This window comes from Tupaia chinensis, unplaced genomic scaffold (assembly GCF_000334495.1).
Source record: "Tupaia chinensis unplaced genomic scaffold, TupChi_1.0 Scaffold000423_1, whole genome shotgun sequence".
Lineage (NCBI taxonomy): Eukaryota > Metazoa > Chordata > Mammalia > Scandentia > Tupaiidae > Tupaia > Tupaia belangeri.
In genome coordinates, this window is record NW_006159928.1 from 6,720,109 (window position 1) to 6,745,440 (window position 25,332).

The following is a 25,332-nucleotide window of genomic DNA, read 5'->3' on the forward strand; positions in this document are numbered from 1 at the left end:
CTGCTGCAGCTGTTGCCGACACCGCGCCGCCGCCTGCGCCGCCGCCGCGGGGTGGGGGGCGGGCCCGGAGGCGAGGACTCCTCCCCCTCCCTCTCCCCGCCTCCCTCTGCGCGCCTGCTAGCAACCTGGACCCTTGCTTCTCCAAGAACCGTTTTCCTGTAACCCTCTCAGGCTGAAACTTGATTCCACTCCCTCCTTCACTGTCCTTTCTAACAGATGAGCGACAGGGACCCTATCTGTTGATTTTGTTTGTGTGTTTATGATAAAAGATGGTCTTTACAGCAAGATGTAGAAGCTAGTCTTAAATGCTTGCTTTATGTTTATTCAACAGGCACTTACTGGGCATCTCTCATAGACCAGGCCCTGCTAGAGACCGGAAATTAGTATTTTTTCTTTATGGTTCCACTGAGCATAGAGCATACTCACACTTAAACCAAGATCTTCTGTGCTGTGTATTTTGACTTTGCCTCTGTTGTTGGCGACTAGAAAGTCAAGACATATCTTTTTCTCTTATTAATAGTATTCCCTATTTCCCATGACCAGGGCCTGCCCACAGGAAGTTGGAGCCTAGAAGAGAAAGGACTGGTGAACAGTGATCAGTTAGCTCAACCAAAATTCTGAACACCTGGCCTGGTTATGCAAGGTGCACTAATATTGGAAGATTGGGCTGCAATATTTACAGTGCACCTGTTCCAGAGAGGATCTAGAAGGCACTGTGACCAGCCCAGAGGGAGGCAGAGTTGAGTGGGGAGGATAGAGTGGACTGATGGAAAATACTGAGCACAGAAACAGTACCTTTGGAAAACCTTAAGGAATCAGTTTAGGGGTGTTTTAAGGAACAGAAGGACATGAGGGGAAAAGCTGGTGGAGACTGTGGGCCTCTTCCTTCAAAGGTAAGAAGTTCAGTCTTATTCTGTGGGTATGCTGGAAGCTTCCCCAAACAGGGAAATGACATCAGAGTGGAAAGTTTAAAATAAAATGTATCTGATAGCAGTGTGAGGCCCTGATTAAAGATGGGGAAGGGATGCTAGTAAAAAGGCCATGGCAGGGCCAGCAGGGGTGTGGTAGTTAAGGTGCTGGACTCCCAATGGCTGACTGTGGTCTGAGTCCCAGACCTGGAGGCGTGTTTTCTCCTTTTCTCTCCCTCATGAGTACACGTGTCCTATAGCAAATTTAAAAAATAATAATTGATACAATTAAATAATTATTTTTTTAAAAGGCCATGGCAAAGACTGAAAATCACATAAATGTCCTTCAGAAGCAACTAAATAAATCATGGTACATCCATTCAGCAGACTACCAGGTGACTGTAATAGAACAAAGGAGTCCTCTAGGATGTATAGCTATGAAGATATTTCCAACATATATAGGTAAGAGGGCAAAAAGCAATGTGCAGAATAATATGTATGTTTTACTATTTATGTAAAAACCAGAATATGTGTAATTATATATGCATAGCGAATTTCTGGGATGATAAACAAAAAACAGGGAGAGAGATAAGGAACTGATGCCAGGAGAGGGGAACTAGGTAGGCAGAAGGAAGAGGTGGGAAAGAGGTCAATGTTTCATTGTGCTTGCTTCTTTTTAAACTTGAATGTTTGCACTGTGAGCCTATTTAACAATTCAAAAAGTAAAATAAATATTTTTAGGTAAAGGTGGTAAACATTAAAATTAACTTAGAAGAAATCTGAAACAAACAAACAACTAAAGCCCTTTAAGAAATCAAATCAGAGCCAACAGGTGCCCTGGTGGTTAAAGCACTGGATTTCCACATAACAGACTGCAGTTTAAGTCCTGGACCCTGTGGTTTGACAATCACACCAAGCACATGTGCATGTGTGTGTGCGCACATGAAGGAGAAGGGATTGTGGACATCCTGAGGGGACGATTTCTCACTTTCCCTCTCTCTGTGTCTCTCTGTATCTTTCCATGAGCGCACATGCCCTATGGCAAAAACCTAGAAGAAAAGAAAAAAAGAAGAAGAAAGAAATCAAATCCACACTTTTAATCATGACTCCTACCCCCAACACACAAGGACACTAAGCCCAGAGCATTTTCAGGTAAGTTCTTCCAAAGCAGAAAGACATCAAATGTTCTGTGTGAGGAGGAAGGAGGGGAGGAAGGAGATTTCAGCTAGGATGGTCAGAGGAGGTGACATCTGAGCAGACACTTGAAGGTGAGGGAGCCAGCAAGGTAGATATCTGGAAACTTCTAGAGAGAACCGCAAATCAAGGGCCTAAAGCAGGGGCATTTGGGAAATGTTCAAGGAAAAGCAAGGAGGTTAGTGTTCATTGGATGGAGACAAGGTCAGAGCTGTTTCAGTGAACTGGATCACACAGGGCTTGTTGGGCCCTTTTAAGAACTCTGACTTCACCTCTGAGAAAGAAAAATTTGGAAAATTTTGAGCAAATAAATGGCACAATCTATCTTGTTACTTAAAAAAATAATAATCTCTACCTCACAACAAATGTACACAAAAGTGAACATGGCAAAGTGAAGGTCTAAAGTAGAAAAAAATACAATTTTAAATTGTTCGAAGAAAGTGGAATCTAGTGACATAACTGCTACCCCATTGGCTGGCCCCACAAATAATGTTCTTTAACAAATGACTGTTAGGCCAGTCGATGGTGTGGTGGTGAAGGCAGCTGGATCCCATGTGAACAACTCTGCAGTTCGAGTCTCAGACTGGTGGCTTGAAAAGCACATGTGTGCTCAAAATTCCCAAAAGGAAAATGGAGGAGAAGGGACTGTGGGGTGGCCATCCTCCCTAAAGGGTGCTTTCTTATTTTCTCCTCCTGTCTCTTTATCTCTCCCTCTCCAGCAAGCACACACATGCTATAGCAAACCTTTTTGTTGTTGTTGTTTTTAAATGGCTATTGATACACACATGTACACACAAACAATATTTCAGAATCATTCCAAACTTTGAAGGCGACAAAGACCCAAAGGACATCTGTAATGGTGTTATCCTTAATCCCACAATCCATGTCTCCCACGATGCTACCTTTTCAAATAAAGAAACATAACAGTACTTTTGCAAAGCCTGATGTAAATACAAGAGAATCTATTATTAACTGAAGAGAGTATGTCAACCTAATCTCAAAAAAGACCCATTCGGATCATCTTTCAGAGTCCATCTCTGTGTTTTTCCTCTCATCTTCCCAATACTCAGTTGCTTTTTCATTTAGAGCTATAGGAAGCATATTACTCTCTGTGTGTGTGTGTGTGTGTGTGTGTGTGTGTGTGTGTGTATACATGTGTACATGTAACTGCATGTGTAAATAAATTCAGAGAGGCCAGACCGAAGTGAGATCCCTGAAAAACCAAGGCAGGACTCTGACTGGTATTCCAATGGCTACCTATTTTTCATTTCCATGACTGTCTTGGTGTTCCTTAGAAAAACTCCATCCTACAATACTGACCCTCAATAAGACTGAATTAAAATTTTATTAGGATCACTTACATTTCAATTCAGAGAGGATGTTCTTTTTTAGATCATTTAGATTTATTTCAAAAGCTAGTTGCCCAAAAGCTGCTCTGCTGGGCACTTGTACAAAATAATTTTTTTTAAATATACAAATTAAATAGCACAAGAGCAAGCTCCCCAGAAAAGAAAGAAAACAAGCAGTGCTGATCACCATCTGGTTCTCCTTTTGGGAACTAGGACCCAAGGGGAGACTCGATGTCCTTTGGAGGCATTGCCAGTGTCTAGAGGGAGAAAGGGAGAGATGGAAAGCGTGGGCAAATTCTCCTGTCCATGCAAGAATCTATGCCTCTGATGATACCTCCCAAAGCCTCTCTCTGTAAAAAGCAATCAAAAATATAACACTGTTAAAGTAACAAGTGCAGTCAAAAGAATCAGAAATACAAAGATTCACACCTAAGGTGTGAAATACGAATTTATTTCCAAAGTGCAAGAAGCACAAGGCAGCATACATGGAGAACCAAAGAATTGACCAGGTGATTGGATCTGTAATAGTATAAAGTTTAGGCTAAGAGAAGAAGTTTCATAAAAGAAATAGGATTGCACTTTGCTTGCTTTTGTGGGTCAGTGTTGTTTTGGCCCAGCATCCAGCTCCTTGTTCTGGATTTTATTCTGAATTTTCTTCTGAGACCTGTCTTACCCACACTCTTTTTTTTTTTTTAAGATTTATTTTAATTTAATTTATTATTATTCTTCAATTCTGAGCAGAGAGTGACAGAACAGAGAGAAAGAGTGAGAAAGCAAGCCATCAGGTCTAGGACTCAAACCGTGGTTGGCCATACGGGGGAGCCTAGCACCTTCAACACCACACACCACCCGATGACCCCCTGCCCCCCACCCATACCCCTAATCCAAGTGGTTTAGGAAAGGCAGACCACTCCCTACCTCTGGCTCCAAGGAAAGATACTTGTGATCCAGTGTTGGCCAATCAGACACATTGTTACTTGTGGAGGGATAGCACATGACCTAATCTGAGCCAATCAGTGTCATCCCTGAGACTCTTAACTAAAGCTTGAGAAAGAACTGTGCCCCTTCAATGGGCATTGCTGAGCTGGTACGATGGAAACCTACTGCTCTGGTGGATATCTTTGCTACCACACAGAACAGCTTCTCAGGGAACACAGAGTCATGAACTGAAGAAAGACTCAGTACAGAAGTGTTGAAGCACCAGAGCCAGCTTTTTCCACTGTCTGTTGCTATATGACAACCATCCTATACTGTATTGGCTTACAATAAAATTATCATTCATGGCTCCTAATTCTACAATTTGGGCAGGCCACCTAGAAGCGTGGGCTTTTCTCTGCTCCGTTTGGTATTGGCTGGGTCTGGATGCCAAGAGGGCTTCATTCATCTGTCAGCACCTATAGGAAAGCGGGTGGCTGGAGTAGTGGGGATTGGCCAGGTCTCTGTCTCTATCTGTATATGTTCCTTTTTAAAATAAAAGGTTATGTTTGGGTTGATCCTATGGCCTAGTGGTTAACGGAACTGGGACCCACATAATCAACCATGTAATTCGAGTCCCAGCCCCAGCAGCTTGAAAAACATGCCAGGCACATGTGAATGCACGTCTGAAGTCCTGACCAGATGGAAAATTGGAGGAGAAGGATTACAGCATGATCATACCCCATTGGGGAGGGGGTTTGCTTCCTCCCTTTCTCTCTCTCCTCTTCTGTCTCTCTGTCTTTCTCTGGCAAACAAACGTCCCTTTGGCCAAAATATATATTTTATAGTCTCTCATCTTCCAGAAGTCCCCTGTCTCCATCAGGGTAGTCGGACTTCTTTACCTGGCACCTGGCTTTTGAAAGATCAAAAATAAAACTGTCAAGTCTCCTAAGACCCAGTCGAATATCACTAGTCAAATATCACTTTCTAGCACATTCTATTGGTCAGAAGGGGTGAAAAGTCCAGCCCAGCTTCAAGCGGAAGAGAAAGAGTATGCATCTTTGGATGGAAGGAGTGATGTGTACATACAGGGATGTGTGGGGCCTCACCTCCACCACACTGGCCATGCCCAGACCCCCTTTTCAAGTGATACCAAGCAATGCATTCCTCATTTTGCATAAGCTAGAGATGGGTTTTCTGATTCCTGTAATCCCAAAAACTCTGACTAAAACACTTGCTGCTATGTTCAGAAGAAAGATGAAAAGAACGGTAACATTTTAAGAGAGGGTAAGGACCTTGGGTGGCATGAACAGAGGAAGAGTAAGCAGAGAATTCTAGTGGGACATGGGAATTTCTCAGGCCATGAGCTAGAATACCAGATGGTCTCCTGTGAGCTGTTTAATTATAGTCGGTACTATCATGTTAATGCAAAAATTACAATATCTTATGTTGTTTAAATATTTGATGTGGTAAATTCTATGCTTCTCCCCTCCCCCCTAGAGTGTAGGTTCCCCAGGTAGAAAGGACTGTGCCTTCTAGCTAAGTGTGCATATTCCTGACAGTTTTTAACATAGCATTCAGTACAGACTTGCTGAATGAATGCACAAATGAATTTAACACTTATTAAATGTATACTTATTTTCTAGGCACTGGGGTATTAAAAAATGATGAAGATATAAACGAAAGATAGCTTTTCCTTTCAAGGGTTTGGAATAAATAATATGTAAGGATGCCAATTTGCTGAATGATACTTAGTAGTTACTGAAGTTCGTGAATTCTATTAGTCAATTGAGCACTTTTGGTGTGACAAGCTGTGTTCTCGGTGCTGGGAACATGAAAATGAGTAAGGCATCCTGAAGGGAAATCCCATCTAAATAGGGAGACAGATACCCCACAAAAGCTGCTATAGATGTCAAGATAGTTGTGTGCTTGGTCAATGGTAGGACAAAGGAAGGAAGTGGTGTGGTCTCCTTGTGAATTTCACCTCCTTAGGTGTTCCAGTCCTACTATGTCATCAAGCAGAGAGAAGTCTGATTTTGCAGATGAAAGTGCAAACCCCTTATGAAGTCAACAACAATGTGTTTCTTTTCACATTCCATTTTGATGTAATAGTACAAAAAATATTCTTTTTAGGGGAAAGATTTATAAAACAGAAAGTACAATATTCTCTTTTCCCCAGAGGATTTAAGAAAAGAGAAAACAAAAGTAAGACTACTATCAAATTTTAAAAATGTATTCAACTAGCTTGAGGTGCACTCATGCTGATCAGAAGTATTTATAGAAATGTCTATTCTGGGGTCCTGAAGCTTCCTGGTCTGGTGCAAATATGGATCTCTAATATTAACCATCTGATTTATAGCCAAGTGTAAATGTCCATTTTCAACATTTACATTTAATTTCTAACATAACTTATTCCATATGACTGCAAGGAAATAGTCACTGCTATTTATTTAGCATTAGTGACTATCTGGTTCAGATACCCAAAACTTCCATTTGGAAAGATTTTGATAAATGGACCAGCAGATGGCATAATGGTTATGTTGCTGGACTCCCACACAGTTGACTGCAGTTTGAGTCCCAGAGCTGTAGGTTTAAAACATGCCAGGCATGTGTGTGTGCATGTCCAAAATCCCAAGAAGAGAATGGAGGAGAAGGGATTGTTGCGTGGCCATCCTCTCAGAGGGGTTATTTCTTACTTTCTGGCTCTCTGTCTCTCCAACAAATGCATATGCCCTATAGCAAAAATCTCTCTTAAAAAATATTTTGAAAAAAAAAAAAAAACAGTATAGAAGAGCCAGGTGGAGAAAGGTTCATGGCCTGCTTCTCCCTGAGCATGCTAGCACAGGTAGATCATGGCATGAGGATCCTATTGGGGGTGCAGTCTCCCTCTTTCTTCTCTTTCTCTCTCTCTCAAGAAAAAACAAAAACAAAAACAAAACTTAAAAAGTCTTAAAAAACAGGAAAGTGGAAAGAATCAATGGGATCTCTGCAGGCTAGTAAACCTGACTTCTACTTTAATACTCCCTTTTTAGTAAATGTAACAATTTCATGCTATTGATTTCTCAAAAGCAATGATTCTACAGGCAGTCTTCAAGTGTTCTGGAAACTGGTCTCTAACATTTGCCTTCCCTGCAAACTTCCCTGTGGCTATGCCAAGAATTACAAAAAGAGGCTCAGCCTCTGCAGCACACTGGTAATGTTAGCACCCTGCAGTGCTGGAAGCCACATGGCTGACCATGGGTTCAGATCCCTGGTTGGTTTAAAAGCATGCCATGAGAGCACTGAGAAGCTAGAAGACTTCTTCTGAGAAGCTAGAAGGCTGGGAAAAGAGGATGGGATTGTAGCATGATGAAACCCTGCAATAGGTGCTTCTTTTTCATTCTCTCTTTTCTCCTTTCTATGTACTTTCTATTACAATGTGAGAGAGAAAAAGAGAGAGAGAGTATAAAAATGTATTTTGCCTCATCCAAACTAAAAAAATTAGGGATTTTTGACCACCAAAGGCCCTCTGCCTAGACTTCACCCTCCTGACCCCCAATCTAGCCAGGAGCCAGAAAATACAAGGAAAATCATAGAAATGTCAGATAAAGAATTTAAAATATTCATAGTGACAAAGTCAACAGAGTTGCAAGAGAAGAGAGTCAATGAACTCCAGGAGATGCAGGAGAAAAGAGACACCGAGTTCCAGGAGGTAAGAAAGTTCTGGCACGATTTGAAAGAGGAGATACACACCATAAAAAAAGAAGCAAACAGAATTGTTAGAGATGAAGGCTGTAATACAAGAAATCAAAACTTCCCTTGAAAATATCAAAAGCAGATTAGATCATGTATATAATCTCAGATGTAGAAGATAGAACCTCTGACCTAGAAAAATTTACAAAAAGACTGAGAAAATGACCTTTCCAGAATGACAATAACATACAAGTAATACTAGACACCATTAAATGCCTAAACGTCCAGATTATCAGTATCCCAGAAGGTGAAGAGACTAATAAGGGCACTGATAATCTATTCCATGAAATCCTGGAAGAAAAGTTTCCAATCTAGAGAGGCACTCAAATATCCAGATCCAAGAAATACAAAGGATTCCACATAGAATCAACCCAAGAAGATCTTCCCCCAGGCACAACATGACAAGATTGACCAAAACCTCAGACAGAGACAAGATACTAAATTTGGCAACAGAGTAACGTCAAGTTACTTTCAAGAGAAAGTAACTATAAGGCTTATGTTGGACCTCTCATTGGAAACAATGCAAGCAAGGAAAGAATGGGAAAATATATTCAAAGTGGTAAGTGAAAAACAATTTCAACCAAGAATATTATACCCAGCAAGATTATCTTTCATATGGGAAAAAAAGACAAAAACATTCTCAGATAAACAAAACCTGAAAGAATTTACCAACACCAGACCAGCTCTCCAAGAAATGCTGAAGGAAGCGCTATACCAGGAAAACTAAAGTCGGACACACAAAAATAAAAGTACAAGGAACAACCAAGAGACTGGCCAGCCTAATGGTAGGGGCAAATCCAGAGTAGAATGTTAACTTCCATAATTTAAATGGAAAGATCAGACCACAGTAACACTGCAAATTCAACAGAAAATAGATAAATTATGTGAGTCTGAACTAGTGAAATAGAATTTTTTTACTTTAGACTAAGTCATTACTGATTTTATTTGATGCCTTGATTTCCATATTTAAGGATTTTTATCTTCTCTTGAACTGGTGATAGGTTCATCTCCCTACTATTTGAACTGAATGCTAATGTTTTTCCTGGCTTTAAGTTTTAAGCAAATTTCTCTTAACATTTTTTGATCTATTAAGACTAAAACTGTTTTTCTTGAAATTAAAAGAATGCATTAAAATACCTATTAATGACTATTTAATGACTTCAGTAAGCTATATGGCCCAAGCAAGGTGCTACTTTATATTATGCTCACCTTACCCACTGAGGTTTATGCCTAAAGTCAGACATGCATTCATAGCCTATATTCATGTCTATATCAGCTGTGCTTGCAGTTCAAAGTTCTTAAATTAAGATCCATAGTGAATCAATAAAATGTGAAAAAAAAAAAAGGCATGGAAAACAGCTGTAGATACCAGAGACAGTGTGGGAGAAGGGGGAGGCATTGACAGAGGGTGAGTGGTAGGGAGTTAAGGGGGGGAAATAAAGTAAAATATATAAGAAACAAAAAATAGAAAATTATTTGTTGATAACATGTATGGTAATATCCTTGCTTGTATTCTGGATGGAAAATCTCATTTTGTATACTGTATTGATGTACAGTGAATGACCGTAAATAAATAAATAAATAAATCCTAAAACCTTTTACTTTGTGGGCCAGCTCCATGGCTTGGTGGTAAAGGTAGCTGAATCTCATATGGCTGACTTGAGTGTTTTGAGTTCCAGACCCAGCAGCTTGAAAAATACACCAGGCACACATGTGTGCATGCCCAAAAATACTGAAAAGAGCGAGAGATGGTGGACGAGTGACTGTAGAGTGACCATTCCCCATGAGGTGTTTTATTCTCTCTCTCTCTCCCCCTGGTGAAAGCATATGCCCTCTAGCAGAAACAAAAACCATGACAAAACTAAAACCATTTTGCTTTGTAGAAGACACTGTTAAGAGGATGAAAAGACAAGATATAGGTGGCAAAACCACATATCCAACAGAGGATGAGTGTGTAGAATGTATTTAAAAATTCCCAAAACTCAATAGTAATATGATAAGCACTCCAATTTTTAAAAAATGAGCAAAATACATGCCCATGGATGGCAAATAAATACATAAAAAGACATTCAACATCATTAGCCACTAGGAAAATGCAAATTAAAACAACAGTGAGATGCCACTGATGCCTATCAAAATGTCTAACATAAAGAAGAGTTAGAACACTAAATGCTGGCAAGGATGTGGAAAAACTAGATCATTCACATATTGCTAGCAGGAATATAATAGTTCTGTCACTCTCAAAAGCAGCTTGGCAGTTCTTTATAACACTAAAACATACAAAGACCTTCTGACCCAGAAATTGCACTCTTAGGCATTTATTCCAGAGGGGAAAAATATTATTTTTTCACATAGAAATCTATTACTATAACTGCCTATAACAGCTTTACTAATAACACCCAAAAACTATAAACAGTCCAGGTGTCTTTCAACAGGTGAATGGTTAAACAGATGTGATACGTCAATACAATGGGATACAACTCAACAAGAAAAAGGGAAAAACTACTGACAGGCAACAACCTGGATGAACCTCCAGGGAATTCAGGCTGAGTGAAAATAGCTCATCACAAATAGTTACATAATTCTTTCATTTATATGGCATTCTTGAAGTGATAATTTACAGAAACAGAGAAGAAATGAGTGGTTGCCAGGGGCTAGGGAAAGGAGAAAGTAGTTACAGGAGGGAGGTGGTGCAGTTAGAAAGGGCAACACCAGGAACCCCATGATAATGGAATTGATCTGTGTCTTGACTATAGTGGTGGGTAAAACCTGATAAACCTGCAGATAACTAAATACACACACACACACACAGAGAGAGAGAAATAAAATTGGGAGAATCTGAATAAGACTGGTGGACTGCACCAATGTTAACCTGGTATCTGTACTGAAGGTTTAAGGATACTACCATTGGAGAAACTATGTAAAAGAGACAATGTATTTATTATTCCTTACAACTGCTACCACTGGAGAAACTAGGTAACCGATACAGTGTATCTCTATCACTACAACTGCATGTAGTGCTCTAATAATCTCAAAAGAACATTTTTTTTTTTTCAGAGAGATTTGGTTTAGGGCACATTCGCTCACCAGAAAGACAGAGACAGAGGGACAGAAAGCAAGAAATCACCTCCCAGGGGGGATGGCCACACTGCAATCCCTTCTCCTCCATTCTCCTCTAAGGATCTCGGGCTCGCACACACATGCACCCACATACACCCAGCGTGAGTTCAAGCCACCAGGTCTGGGACTTAGACTGCAGTCCACGACATAGGAGTCCAGCGCCATAGCCATTGTGCCAACTACTGGTCCCAAAAGAACATGTTTAACTAAAAATGTATTTGAGGGCTGGATCACCAAGCAGTGGAATGGTTAAGCGCTGGGCCTGGGCGTAGGGAGCTGGATCCCACGTGGCTGTTCATATCAGAATTTCAGACTCAGTGGCTTGAAAAACAGTGAGTGCTTGTGCCTGGAATCCTGACAGGATGGGAAAAGGAAGGAAGAGAATTATAGCATGACCACATCCTTGGTGAGTGCTTCCTCTTTCTCTATAACGAGTGCACACGCCCTCTGACCAAAAAAAAAAAAAAAAAAAGAGGTATTTGACATTTAGGTGCAATTGTGGTCCTATTCTTGGGAAAAACTTCTGGTTTGGGGAAGGAAGAGAACAAAATAACAAATAGGGATAGACGATATACAAACTTTTTCTCTAGAAAAGTCATCCACAGAGAAAAGTCCTCTCAGGTTCTGCCTCCTGTTGCATCAGAGAAGCAAGCCAGCTGTAGAAACGGGGGCCAAGGAAAGGCCCTGGTGGGGGAACACATGTGTGACCACGGACCTCAGGACCTGGTCAGGGTAGGCTGTGTCTCCACTTGGAGTTCTCCATGAGGAAACTGAGGGCCAAGGCAATGTCCTTTGTTCTTGGCCCACCTGTGCCGAGCGCAGCACGTAGAGCGAAGCGGTGATTCTATAAGGGTTCTCTTTTTTTGAGAGATTTTTGCTATAGGGCGTGTGCGCTCGCCAGACAGACAGAGAGAGACAGAGAGACAGAAAGCAGGAAATCACCCCCAAGGGGGGATGGCCATGCCACAATCCCTTCTCCTCCATTCTCCTCTCGGGATCTTGGGCACGCACGCACACGTGCCCAGCATGAGTTTAAGCCACCGGGTCCGGGACTCGAACTGCGATCGACTACGTGGGAGTCCAGCGACACAGCCATTACGCTAACTGCTGGTCCCTTGAAGAAATGATTGCTAATTCAGTCCTGATGTGGTTGGAAGAACATAGACTCACTTCAGGTTCAAAATAACTCATTACAGACAAAATGGTGTAGTAAAAATTCCACTGTACAATTGAGCAGGGAATTTCTCACATTCACGTGCTTTGTTCCATTTTGGGGTTCTCATGTTGGCTTGAGTCTTTGTTTTATATCATGTGCACACAGATTACAACACAAGAGCTTTGTTACTTCTAGCCTCTTGACCCTACTATTCAGAAGGAAGGAGTTTCACAGTCCGATTCCTGTGTATGACCCTCGGCTCTCTACTACTGCAGTTTCCCAGAAGTCCACAACAATGCTCAAAAACAAACACAGATAAAAAGGCCTTACTTGGCACTGGGCACAGAATGTTCCATTCAGTTAAACCTGGGACCAGAGTTGTGACGCTGTGGGTTCCTACCTCACGCAACCACAGAGAAAGCGGGTCTCTGGGGATCTCTGGCTGACTGTTGTACGCATAGCCAGCCTGGGAGAATTCTTCTTCACTAAGCACAAGTTTGAAGGATGAGCTAGTTCCGCTCCAGGAACACACTGTCCGTGAATTCACTTTGCATTTTGTCAACTCACTTTGCTGGATAAGGATGGTGGGAAGTGAAACTGCCAGGGGAACTCTGAGGTGATGCTGTTTTTACACCATCCAAATCACGGTCTTACTGGAGGGAATGCCGCTCCCTGAGGCCTTCCTGGTCGACTTCAGTCCACACACACCTCTCCTCTCTCTGAATTCCGACAGTATCTGTTGCTTAGATCACTCATATGCACATTCGGTTATAAATAATCTCGTGCTGTTCCAGGGAGGCAGGATGGCATGCTGGAGACAGACTGCCAGGAATCAAATCTTGGTGCTGCTACTCACCAGCTCTGAAAGCCATGGTTCTCGCGTTTATAAGCTGAGATGAGGGCCAAGGCAATGTCCTTTGTTCTTGGCCCACCTGTGCCGAGCGCAGCACGTAGAGCGAAGCGGTGATTCTATAAGGGTTCTCTTTTTTTGAGAGATTTTTGCTATAGGGCGTGTGCGCTCGCCAGACAGACAGAGAGAGACAGAGAGACAGAAAGCAGGAAATCACCCCCAAGGGGGGATGGCCATGCCACAATCCCTTCTCCTCCATTCTCCTCTCGGGATCTTGGGCACGCACGCACACGTGCCCAGCATGAGTTTAAGCCACCGGGTCCGGGACTCGAACTGCGATCGACTACGTGGGAGTCCAGCGACACAGCCATTACGCTAACTGCTGGTCCCTTGAAGAAATGATTGCTAATTCAGTCCTGATGTGGTTGGAAGAACATAGACTCACTTCAGGTTCAAAATAACTCATTACAGACAAAATGGTGTAGTAAAAATTCCACTGTACAATTGAGCAGGGAATTTCTCACATTCACGTGCTTTGTTCCATTTTGGGGTTCTCATGTTGGCTTGAGTCTTTGTTTTATATCATGTGCACACAGATTACAACACAAGAGCTTTGTTACTTCTAGCCTCTTGACCCTACTATTCAGAAGGAAGGAGTTTCACAGTCCGATTCCTGTGTATGACCCTCGGCTCTCTACTACTGCAGTTTCCCAGAAGTCCACAACAATGCTCAAAAACAAACACAGATAAAAAGGCCTTACTTGGCACTGGGCACAGAATGTTCCATTCAGTTAAACCTGGGACCAGAGTTGTGACGCTGTGGGTTCCTACCTCACGCAACCACAGAGAAAGCGGGTCTCTGGGGATCTCTGGCTGACTGTTGTACGCATAGCCAGCCTGGGAGAATTCTTCTTCACTAAGCACAAGTTTGAAGGATGAGCTAGTTCCGCTCCAGGAACACACTGTCCGTGAATTCACTTTGCATTTTGTCAACTCACTTTGCTGGATAAGGATGGTGGGAAGTGAAACTGCCAGGGGAACTCTGAGGTGATGCTGTTTTTACACCATCCAAATCACGGTCTTACTGGAGGGAATGCCGCTCCCTGAGGCCTTCCTGGTCGACTTCAGTCCACACACACCTCTCCTCTCTCTGAATTCCGACAGTATCTGTTGCTTAGATCACTCATATGCACATTCGGTTATAAATAATCTCGTGCTGTTCCAGGGAGGCAGGATGGCATGCTGGAGACAGACTGCCAGGAATCAAATCTTGGTGCTGCTACTCACCAGCTCTGAAAGCCATGGTTCTCGCGTTTATAAGCTGAGAGTGACAATAATGCCCATCCCATATTGTTGTTGGGGATTAAATAAGATAATATACGGGAAGCACTTACAAAATAAGAGATCAGTAAGTATCTGCAGAAAAAAGCAAAGCAGGGCCAGATGGTGTTGCAGAATAAATATACAAACAGTACAGTCACTGACGATTCCTCGATAAGGACGGGGGAAAACATAAATGAAAAGAAGAATGAGGGGGGCTCTCTGGTGTTATACAGGTAAAATGGAACCCTGAAGGCTGACCCACAAGGGAATGTTCTAGGTTCAAGTCCAGAGGCCTCTCTGAGCGCGTTGGGCACCTCCCTGTCTGTGATCCAGGCTAACTGAGTCATGGTGCTGAGACCTTGTTGGGGCCACTGTCTCTCTCTCTCTTTCTCTTTTTTGCCTATAGAAGCAATAACCAAAAAAAAAAAAAGAAAAGAAAAGAAAAGAAAAGAAAAGAAAAGAAAAGGAAGAAAGAAAGGAAAAGAAAGAAAAAGAAACGAAAAGAGGAAAAAAAAAAAAAACTAAAATCTATTTGTGATACCTTTTCCTCCTTACCAGTATACCTTTAAGGATTTATGCTGTTATCCTAGAAGGGGCTCTATAAAGGGGAAGGGGATGCACACCAACCCTTTACCTATGGTCAAATTTTGGTAACAGAACCAGGAAGGGAAGAGGAGTCCCTGGCTAAGCTCTGGACCTTGCGCTGGACCTCAGCCCATCTCCTCTCCCTCAGCCTCTGCCTGTGCTGTTGCTACCACCCGGAAGTGCACAAACCTGCCAAGGTGAGGAAGTCATTCCTCCTTTCACACTACTCTATGATCTATAATTGCCTTTGTTCCCAAGACACTCAATCTCAGATGGAATAGTTTCTTCTTTGCTCTTTCTCTCTCCTTTTTTCCTTTTTCTTTCTTTTTTATTTTATTTACCTTTATTTATTTTAATTTGTTCAGACAGGGACAGAGTGAGAGAGAGAGGGAAAGTGAGAAAACAAGCTGCCAGGTCTGGGACTCGAATTGAGGTTGGCCATGTGGGAGTCCAGAGCCCTTTACTACCAAGCCACCTGCCGGCTTTTTCTTTCTTTCTTTGAGACAGGATCTTACTATGTTGCCCAGGCTGGCCTTGAACTTGAGGCCTTCTTCTTCAGCCTCCCTAACAGCTGGGATTACAGGCATGCACCACCATGCCCAGCTCCAGAGTCTTTTTCACCTATACACTTTAACCAGGTAATTCTACTTGTAGGAATCTATCCTAAAGAAACAAAATAATACAGGAATACTGTTACACACAAACATTACCCATAGCAATGTTTTGTCATTCACAAAAGTTTGAAACAATTCAAAGGATTCTTTTTTATTTAGAAAAAAGGACTGATCGTATAAATGATAATATAGTCCTACACAGAAATGCAGCACAGCTATTACAACTCATGCATAGGATGAATACATAATCATGTGAGGAAACACTTATTAGTGATGCCATCAAAAATAATACTCATTGGGGCTGGCAGGTGGCATGATGGTTAAGGTCCTGGACTCCCACACCTGGGGTCCACTACGGTTTGAGTCCCAGACCTGGTGACTTGCTTTCTCACTTTCCCCTTCTGTCTCTTATATTAAAATTGTAAAAAATAATAACAATGACAAATTACATTAAATAAATAATTCTTTAAAAAGTTCAAAAATACTATAATAATAAAGAAAAATCAGGATAATCCTACCAGATTGAGACCAGTTAAAACACAGTATGATACTTAGTACTGGCAGAGCTCTGGAGAGGCACACTCTCACACCTAGCCACTCCACTCCTCAGCACACATCTTAGGGGACACGGCCAAGCAGGACACAGGTACAAGAATGTTCCCAGCGGCAACAGGCCTCATCTGGAAGCAACCTGGTGGTCATCAACAACAGAATGACAAAGTAAATTAGAGCACAGTCAATTCCAATTAAGGCCACTTGTCTACTGCCCAGAAATCAAATGTTCTATGTGATTCTAACTGGGAGCCTATTATCGTAACTGATTTTCCAAATAGGGATTTTCAAACCTAACACTGACTATGACAGACCCCAAATTATGTCCGGTGCAAAGGATCATAATTTCGGTATTTTCTGCCTGCCCCCTGAAATGTTCAAGGCAAAAAGGCAACAGACCTTGGAAACGTTGCTACCAATAAGTAAAAGAAACAATATCCTTCCTTTCTTCTGTCTTCCTAGAGCCACACCAGCAGTACCCTACACAGAGTCGGTACATCAGAATAACTATTATTTACCTAGCCCACTTCATCTGCACCAATTATACCGACTCTGAGTTATCAGCGAACCCCTTCCCTGCTTCCTCTATGATGGTAGAGATTCCCATTTTACTCAATAGTACCAGGGCCTCTGAGTAGATTAAGTGATTTGACAAAAGGAATTCCACTAATAAATGGTAAAATCTGAGTCCATATGCTTGGTCTGTCTCCAGAGCTCACTTACTCGGTTCATGTTCTTGGATGAATATTTTACCTGTATTGGCCTTAGTTTCCTCACCTGTAGAATAGGGATAAGTGTACCCATTAAATAAGTGCCTCTTGACCAAAAGCCCATGCTGCACTACTGAGAAGAGGGAAGAACCTCCATGTCCCTGGGAGCTCTACTGTCACATGCCCCCCACAAAACATTTGATTTGTATGAACTATATTTGCTCTGGTCCTTGTCAACCTTTCCTTGTTTCTCCCAAACATTTACTGAATGTCTACCATTCCTAATGACCTCAGGAAGATGATTTGTATATTCTGAACCTCTGGTTTCCTGTTCTTCCCTTGAATAAACATAACGGAGCTTTAGAAACTCAAAATCGTGGGGTCAGACAGTGTTGCAGAGGTAAACACAACGTTCTGATTCTGACCTACATAGGAAAGTTCTAGGTCTATGTTTGAGACCTTCCTGAGCATGCCGGGCACACATGTGCCCATGATCCTAGGTGGACTGGGGTTGGGTTGCAGCATCAAACCCTGTTGGGGAAGAGGTGACAGTTAACATGGTGGATGGTATGCTGGACTCTCACATGGTGGATCGTGGCTCGAGTCCCAAACCTAAAGGATTGCTTTCTCACTTTTCCTTTTTCTCTCTCTTTCTCTAGTCAAATTCAGAAATAACAATGATACATAAAATTAAATAATTATTTAAATTAAAAAAAAAAAACCCTGTTGGGGGTGCTGTCTTTCCCTCTGTGTTTCTGTTTCTGTCTCTGTATCTTACTCGTGGGGAAAACAAATCAATTTAAAAAACAGAGTCAAAAACTAAAATTATATCACTATGACTTCATCCTTCACCTGAAGACTCCTTACAAATCTTTTGTCATTTCTAAGCACTCCTAGATTTTCAGTTTTGCATTTCAAGTTTCACAAAATGAGAAATCAATTCTCATATCACTCTGGAAGCGAAGGTTCAATTTCCCGCAAGTATTTAAAGGCACTCAGTGTCCTAGCTGACAGTTCTGAAAGGTATTCTATAGTTCTATTATTTCTCGTTGCTTCTCCTCAGAACTGCTGTGGCTGATGCACTCCCAGTTAGTATTTCTGACATGACATTGATTTTCCTTCCATTAGAAGGCATGTCTTTCACAAAAGGAAAAAAATACTGTACTAGGCACAAAATTAAAGAATCTGATATAAGGCCAGCAACATGGCCTAGTGGTTACAGGAACCAGAAGCCACATGGCCAATGGCTCAATTAAAATCCTGGTCCCAGTTGCTTGAAAAACATGCCTGACATGTATGCATATGTGCCCCAAATCTGTTTCTGTTTCTCTGAAGCAAGTGCATGCACCCTCTGGCAAACAAACAAACAACAAACAAACAAAAAAGAAGAAAAAATCTAACACACTATCATGGTTTACACAGATACACAGGGTGCCAGACAGGCAAGCACACTCATTCATATGCACGTGCACACACTTAGTACACACATACAAAGGAACACAATTTTTAGGTTTTTCAGAACATCAGCAGATTTAGTCATTTGGAGTTAAAACCAACAACAGTCCTTTGGCTACTAAAAGGTACTGTTGGAGATAATAAGAGGAAAAACTAATTTAAAACTCCAAGAAGAGGCTGACCAGTTCATAGAGCTCCATTTTGAATTTCTCCATCAAAAGAGGCAGACAACCCATCAACCTCACTTCAGCTTCCTGACAGGATCACGAAACTGTTCTCTAGACAATGCTCTACAGAAACGAGGTTTTCCCATTCTTCATTCTTGCCATCTAATCCTTTCACAAATGGAATCACATTGCCTTCAGTGTAAAAATACCAGAATGTGTTAGACATCACCAATTAGAACATAGATGTTAAAATGTGCATCATTCATAAAACCCCCGTACATGAACACCTCTTTAAACTATTGTGCTTGAAATACTCCCTCTCATTTAGATACCAGCATTCACTGGACACCAGGACTGTCTAAAGCTGCACTTGTCCAAAGCTGTAGACATTAGCCACATGCGCCACTATGTACTTAAAATGTGTCAGCTGGGACTGAGGGACTGAGGGAGTGTGGTTTACATTTTACTTCATTTTAATTAATTTATACCTTAAAGACCTAGCACCAAAAGTAATGTAAAATATCTCATTAATATTTCTATATTGACTGCATGTCCATATAAACAACAAAGCCCAGTTTTATGACAAGTATCCACCTCATATAAAATATGAGAAAAATACATTATGATAATACTAGTATTGTGCACAGCTCTTTGCCCCAAGCAAACTCTCAGGTCAAAATTGATGATCATAGTAGGATAATATTTTTCATAGTCTTATTTATGTTAAATAAATTGTGTATGTCTACCACACCTGCCTCTAGTAGACTATGATCTTTTTGAAATTGAGCTTAATTGCTCATTTAAAAAACACAGCATGGGGGCCATCAGGTGGCATGGTGGTTAAGGGCACTGGACTCCCACATGGCCGGCCATGGTTCGAGTCCTTGGCCTGGCATCTTGCTTTCTCGTTTTCTCTCTCTCTCCATCTCTGCTCAAACTAAAATACATAAATAATCAAACAAATAAAGTTAAATAATTCTTTTTAAAAACCACTCAACGTGGTTCTTACAATTAAAATCTTTCCATAAATGTTTGAGGATTTGAGTAGATTGTAAAATGTTATTTTTTAAGCATTTGTTTTTCTGTAAAAGAAAGCCTAAACTAATATTCATTCAGGAAAAGCAGCATTCTTTATTAACCAAATGTCGATTTTTCCTAAACCAATCAATCAATCAAACAGAAGTCAATCAAAAGAGGGCTTCCCCCCACCCCCAAAAAACCAGGACATGCTTATTTTAAAGTTCCAGGGAAGAAAAAAGGCAATTTGGTGAAAAAAGTGTGGTGAGTGGAGGCAGGCAGAGTGTGTTCGCCTTACCCGATAGCCAGACGTTTACGCAGCCATAGTAAATTCTCGTAACTGCAAATCGGGTTATGGGTCAACAGAGAGAGAGTGCGGAAATGGACTTGTGCCTACGTGGGGGGATAATCTAAAACGGACAGAGCATAATCAGTGGGAAAAGGGAATACTGGCCGTCGGTATGAACGAAGGTGACACTGCAGTAGACCCCCGATTCAAAAGCAAAATGATAAATTGGGGTTCAATTTCTTGATCTCTGGAAATAAAATGTCATCTTTTCTGTTACTGAGAATTCCAAACAGATGATGTCCTACAAAAATTATAGTGACATCTGTTATCCCTACCCGATCAATGGAAATAAATAGGAACAAACCAACAGAAATAAAAAGGAACAACAATGAGGTTAAGAGCCTATCTGGAAGATGCCTACACAACAGGGGAGGTAACACTCGCTTCTTTAATGTACTGAATACACCAGATAGCGCTGTGGCTTTGTAAAGGTCAGACTTCCGGAACTGAGGCGGAGACTACCAAGTACACGCGGTACAGCGCTTTGAAGAGTTCTTTGAAGCTACCTCCACAAAGCTGAAGCCCCATCTAGCTGAACAGTGACTGTGGTCCAGTGATGCTCACAGCACCCCTCGGCTCCCCTCGCTGGGGCCTGTTGTTCACTGAGCACAGCTCGGTTTTATCTTCACTCCCACGGACCTACGCCAGTTACCCTCGGGAACCCTCCACGGCAGACATTCAGAGCACTCAGCATGGAGACAGGTCTCTCTGGAAGCCGCGGGGTTACTTACACTGCCACTCCCCACACGGGGCTCTGGCAGGAAAAAAAAAAAGTTTCAAACATGTCCCATGTCACACATGTCTGGGACCCTCGCTCTGATTCACGTATTTCTTGTTGGGAGCCATTTCAGCCTGTCTTCTAGATCATGGTGTTTGACCCTGTGGGGATCACATGCCACAGACAGGGTGTTTCTATGATTACCTGTGTGACTTTGCGTGGACCACGGTGACAAAATATCACAGCCCAAGTGGCCCAAATGACAGAAGTTTCTTTCCTCCTGGTTCTGGAGGCTAGGAGGTCCAGATCAAGGTGCTAACAGGCTTGGATTCCTCTGAGGTTTCTCTCCTGGGCTGGCAGGTGCCCACCTCTCACTGGGTCTCACGTGGTTCATGACTCTGGGCATGTGCACCCTGGTGTTTCTTAGGGAATCCAAGTTACCGATTCTTATAAAAACACCAGTCCTTAAGGCCCAAGCTAAGGGCCTCATTTCAACTTAATCACCTCTTGAAAGGTTCCATCTCCAAATGCAACCATATTCCAAGATATTAGAGGTTAGGACTCAACACAGGAATCCAAGGGGGATCGCATCCCGAACTCCACACATGCTGACTCACTGGGCAGATAAATGTAAGCAGCCAAGTGGTGAAGAACGGCCGCTGGGAAGTGAAGGAGGCAGGGTTTCATCTCTGGGAAAATAAGAACCTGACTTCTTTTGAAAAAATAAATAAATAACAAGCTGCTCGTTTTGATTAGGTACTTTGTTAAACTCCTCCTTTAATCCTAACATTGAGATAGAGTTCCTAGATACCTGTCTTTCCCCCTTCTGAGCAGCCCCAGTTTCTACCATGCCATTCCTCTGTGGGAAACATGTGCAGAGCATGTGGTGGGACAGAAAGGGAGACCCTGGAAAGAGAGGTCGAACAGAGGGAGCACGAGAGAAATTAGTGCACGGATAAAAAGTTTGGCAAGAAAATTGGCCTACGACTGAGAAGTAAGAGAGGCACTTCTCTGAAGGAGACACCAGGGCAGGCCTGAGCAAGTGCATTTCTGCTGCGAAAGAGGTGACAGGAAGGAAACAAGCATCGAGCTTTTATGAGACCCAGAGGCTTCTTTTGAAAATGGGATATAACCTACTTAGAAGGACTTTAGAGACAAGAAGACGCATGGTTAACAGTGCTGTAGTACCTGGGAGACAGGAGAACATTCTGCTGCTTCTGGGTGGTTTTCAGGTCGCAAAGACTCAAACCTGAGGCTAGCAAAGTCTTTTTAACCTCAGGTTCCGGTGCTGAAAGTCTGCATCATGTCTGCTATGGTTTAAATGTCTCCCTGAAATTCATGTATTAAAATGTGGTGATTATTAGGATCATAAGAGAGGAGGCTTAGGCTACCCCTGTGGCCTAGTGGTTAAGGGGGCCAGATCCCACATGATTGACCACGGTCTGTGTCCTGACCATGGCAGCTTGAGAAACATGCTGGGCACCTATGTATGCATGACCAAAACTTGACAGGGTAGAGACAGGACTGTGACAGTATCATGCCCTCCTAAGGTGCACTTTTTCTCTCTCTCTCTTTCCCCCTCTGAAGAGTGCATGAGTCCTCTAGCGAAAACAAAATGAAACAACAGAGAAAAAGGAAGAGAGGAGGCTCTTGAGAGGTGATTAGGATCAGAATGGGCTCCTGATAGCTTTATACAAGGGAGAGTCCAGAGCAGACAGACACACAGAGCAGACCAACATAGCACACTCTTGCATCTCTGGCTCCACGTTGCCTGGGAATTCTGCAGAGTCCCCACAACCAGAAGATCCTCATCCGATGTGGCCCCTTGACTCCAGCCCTCCAAAACTGCAAGCTAAATGAAGCCTTCCACATCACCCAGACATGAATATTTCCGTTATTAAGTAACAAAGAATGGACAGAAACTATACTTAAATAAATATATTTAAAGAGCTGTTGCCAAAAATGGGATTTTATAATTACATATTGATTTATATTGGCTTCCTTGGTCTGCTGCAGAGGCTGGACTCTCTCCAGGACCACTTCCCTGCCAATTTCTAGGTAGCTTATAGCAATTTCAAAGTATCTCCAAATATACATTTTCAACAGATGGGATTATTAAATGCCTAGTGCAAACAATGATCCATGGATGTGTCACCACCACCAGGAGACAAAGCCGAGCTTCTCTCTGCTTCACTCTCATTCCAATAAATATTTACATCCTCCCATTTAGTCATTTCAAAACTGCAGGATATAGAATTCCATTGCTCTTTTAAGGTGAATGCCAAAGTTTGTTACTGCTTCCTGGATTTGCCAATGAACTTGCTCTCGGAATTTATTTTTAGCATAAGGAAGAGATGGAACAGCTCATGGTCTATAGATATTTTCATCTACATGCCAACCATACTTCTCAGTACGACACTCAGGGTTCTTTCCCAAATAGAAAACTTTTGTCTTTTTTTTTTGAAGTATACGTACATTTAAAGCCTAGACTTGTAGAACTTTTCTGAAGTGTGTGGTCCAGGCTTCATTTTCAGATGAGGAAACTGAGGCACGGATATGTAAAATAACTTGCTACTCAGTGGCAGAGCTGGAGGCACAGGTACAAGAGGGAGAAGAGGGACTTTGCAGTCATCGTGGGCTCCTGCTGGGCAGCCCAGTCTGTGTGTGCTCTCGCACACACACGCCTGCGGCACACAGTCTTGTCACAGGGTTAGGACACTGAGGTTGAGACTGAGAGGTTGGAAAACTGCCCACTGTCAGCTGGAGTAACTGACTAAAGCCCAAGGGTGTCTGTTACCACAAAATAATGCTTCCATTTTCCTACTTCCTGTATTTTTATGTAAGTTTATTTATTTTTATCTTCCATGAGAGAGAAAGAGAGACAGAGGGACAGGCACCTCAGCAGGGTTCCCGTACCCAGTCTGAGTCGGTCTAATCGCAGGCAGGGATGCACATGTGCACTAGCATACTCAGGTTGGTCCTGGGATGCGAACCCAGGAGCTTTCCCTTGTGAGTCCAGCTACCTCATCACTGTGTCACCAGTTGGTTGGCCCGTCTCCTTATACTTTCTAAGAAAAGAAACAGAAACATGTTACACTATTAGAGCCAAAATTGCCATTTATAGTGGAATTATACAAAATTAAATTCAGTAGTTTCTTAAAACATTAAGTTTCTTTCCTACTCTTCAGTCTCTGGATTATCACTGGGTTTCTGTTTGGGCAGCATAAATGACATTTACTTAAGAAAATACGAATTAACACATTTTTAAGTACAAGTCAAGTGAAAGCCTAGTGACCTTAATTAATCACTGATGAAAAATTCCATAATCTTTTTGCTTTATTTTGAATGGGATTATTTAAATGAAAACATAAGGCAGTTTCACATGTCTTATCTGAATAGGAACTTTTTTTTTTTGAGAGGTTTTCGCTATAGGGCGCGTGTGCTCGCCAGAAAGACAGAGAGAGACAGACAGAAAGTGAGAAATCACCCCCTGGAGGGATAGCCATGCTAAAATCCCTTCTCCTCCATTCTCCTCTCGGGATCTTGGGCATGCACACACACGTGCCCGGCGTGAGTTTTAAGCCACCGGGTCTGGGACGCGAACTGCGGTCGACTACGTGGGAGTCCACCGACACAGCCATTACGCTAACTGCTGGTTCCCCTGAACAGGAACTTTTGTGAATATATACGGTTGTTAGAAAAGTCATGATTTTTTTTTTTTTTGAGAGTGTTTTGCTATAGGGCATGTGCGCTCGCCAGAAAGACAGAGAGAGACAGACAGAAAGTGAGAAATCACCCCCTGGAGGGATAGCCATGCTAAAATCCCTTCTCCTCCATTCTCCTCTCAGGATCTTGGGTACGCATGTACACAACATGCCTGGCATGAGTTTAAGCCACCGGGTCCGGGACTCGAACTGCATTCGACTATGTGGGAGTCCAGTGACATAGCCATTACGCCAATGGCTGGTCCCTCATGATGCATTTTTGCATAGAAAAAAATACTTACATGCCCATAATCAAATGTTCACAGCGAGAGACATGAAAAGGTATCAGAATTTAGTATAACTATTAAATGATTTGAACTCAAGATCATCTGATACCAAGACCTAAGATATTTTATTATAGAACATTTCCCAAGTTAAAAAAAGTAAATATGGGGACCAGCAGTTAGCATAATGGCTATGTCGCTGGACTCCCACGTAGTCGACCGTGGTTCGCGTCCCCGACCCAGTGGCTTAAACTCACGCCGGGCGCGTGTGTGTGTCTGCCCAAGATCCCGAGAGGAGAACGGAGGAGAAGGGATTGCGGCGTGGCCATCCCCCCTGGGGGGGGATTTCTCGCTTTCTGTCTCTATATCTCTCTCTGTCTGTCTGGCAAGTGCATGTGCCCTATAGCAAAAACCTCTAAAAATATATAAATAAATAAAAAGTAAATATGCACAAGTACATAATGCATGTTGAAAACATATCAAGATATTTAGACGTGAAAGTTTCTTAGAAGCTTGCATTTGCTCCACAGAACTTAGTCTTACTTAGGAAATGTTTCATTAATCTGACCACTGGTGCTCAATTTCTGTGATCTTGCTAATTAGAAACAGTTCTACTTTGCAGACAGAATA

At 42.2% G+C, this 25,332-nt stretch overlaps 1 protein-coding gene across 5 annotated transcripts in view; it reads right to left on the reverse strand.

Annotated features, from left to right (window-relative positions):
- Positions 1 to 25,332, reverse strand: part of TMCC3 (transmembrane and coiled-coil domain family 3) — a 389,672-nt gene that overhangs the window by 78,000 nt on the left and 286,340 nt on the right. Inside the window, exon 4 of one of the 5 annotated variants that reach the window (XM_006154850.3) lies at positions 23,631 to 23,782. The exons of 3 other annotated variants lie outside the window; for them this stretch is intronic. The gene's annotated coding sequence lies outside the window, so the exon portion shown is untranslated. Of the gene's footprint in view, positions 1 to 16,264; positions 16,406 to 23,630; positions 23,783 to 25,332 lie in introns of those variants that run through there. One more of the 5 variants, XM_006154854.3, reaches the window with a different exon arrangement.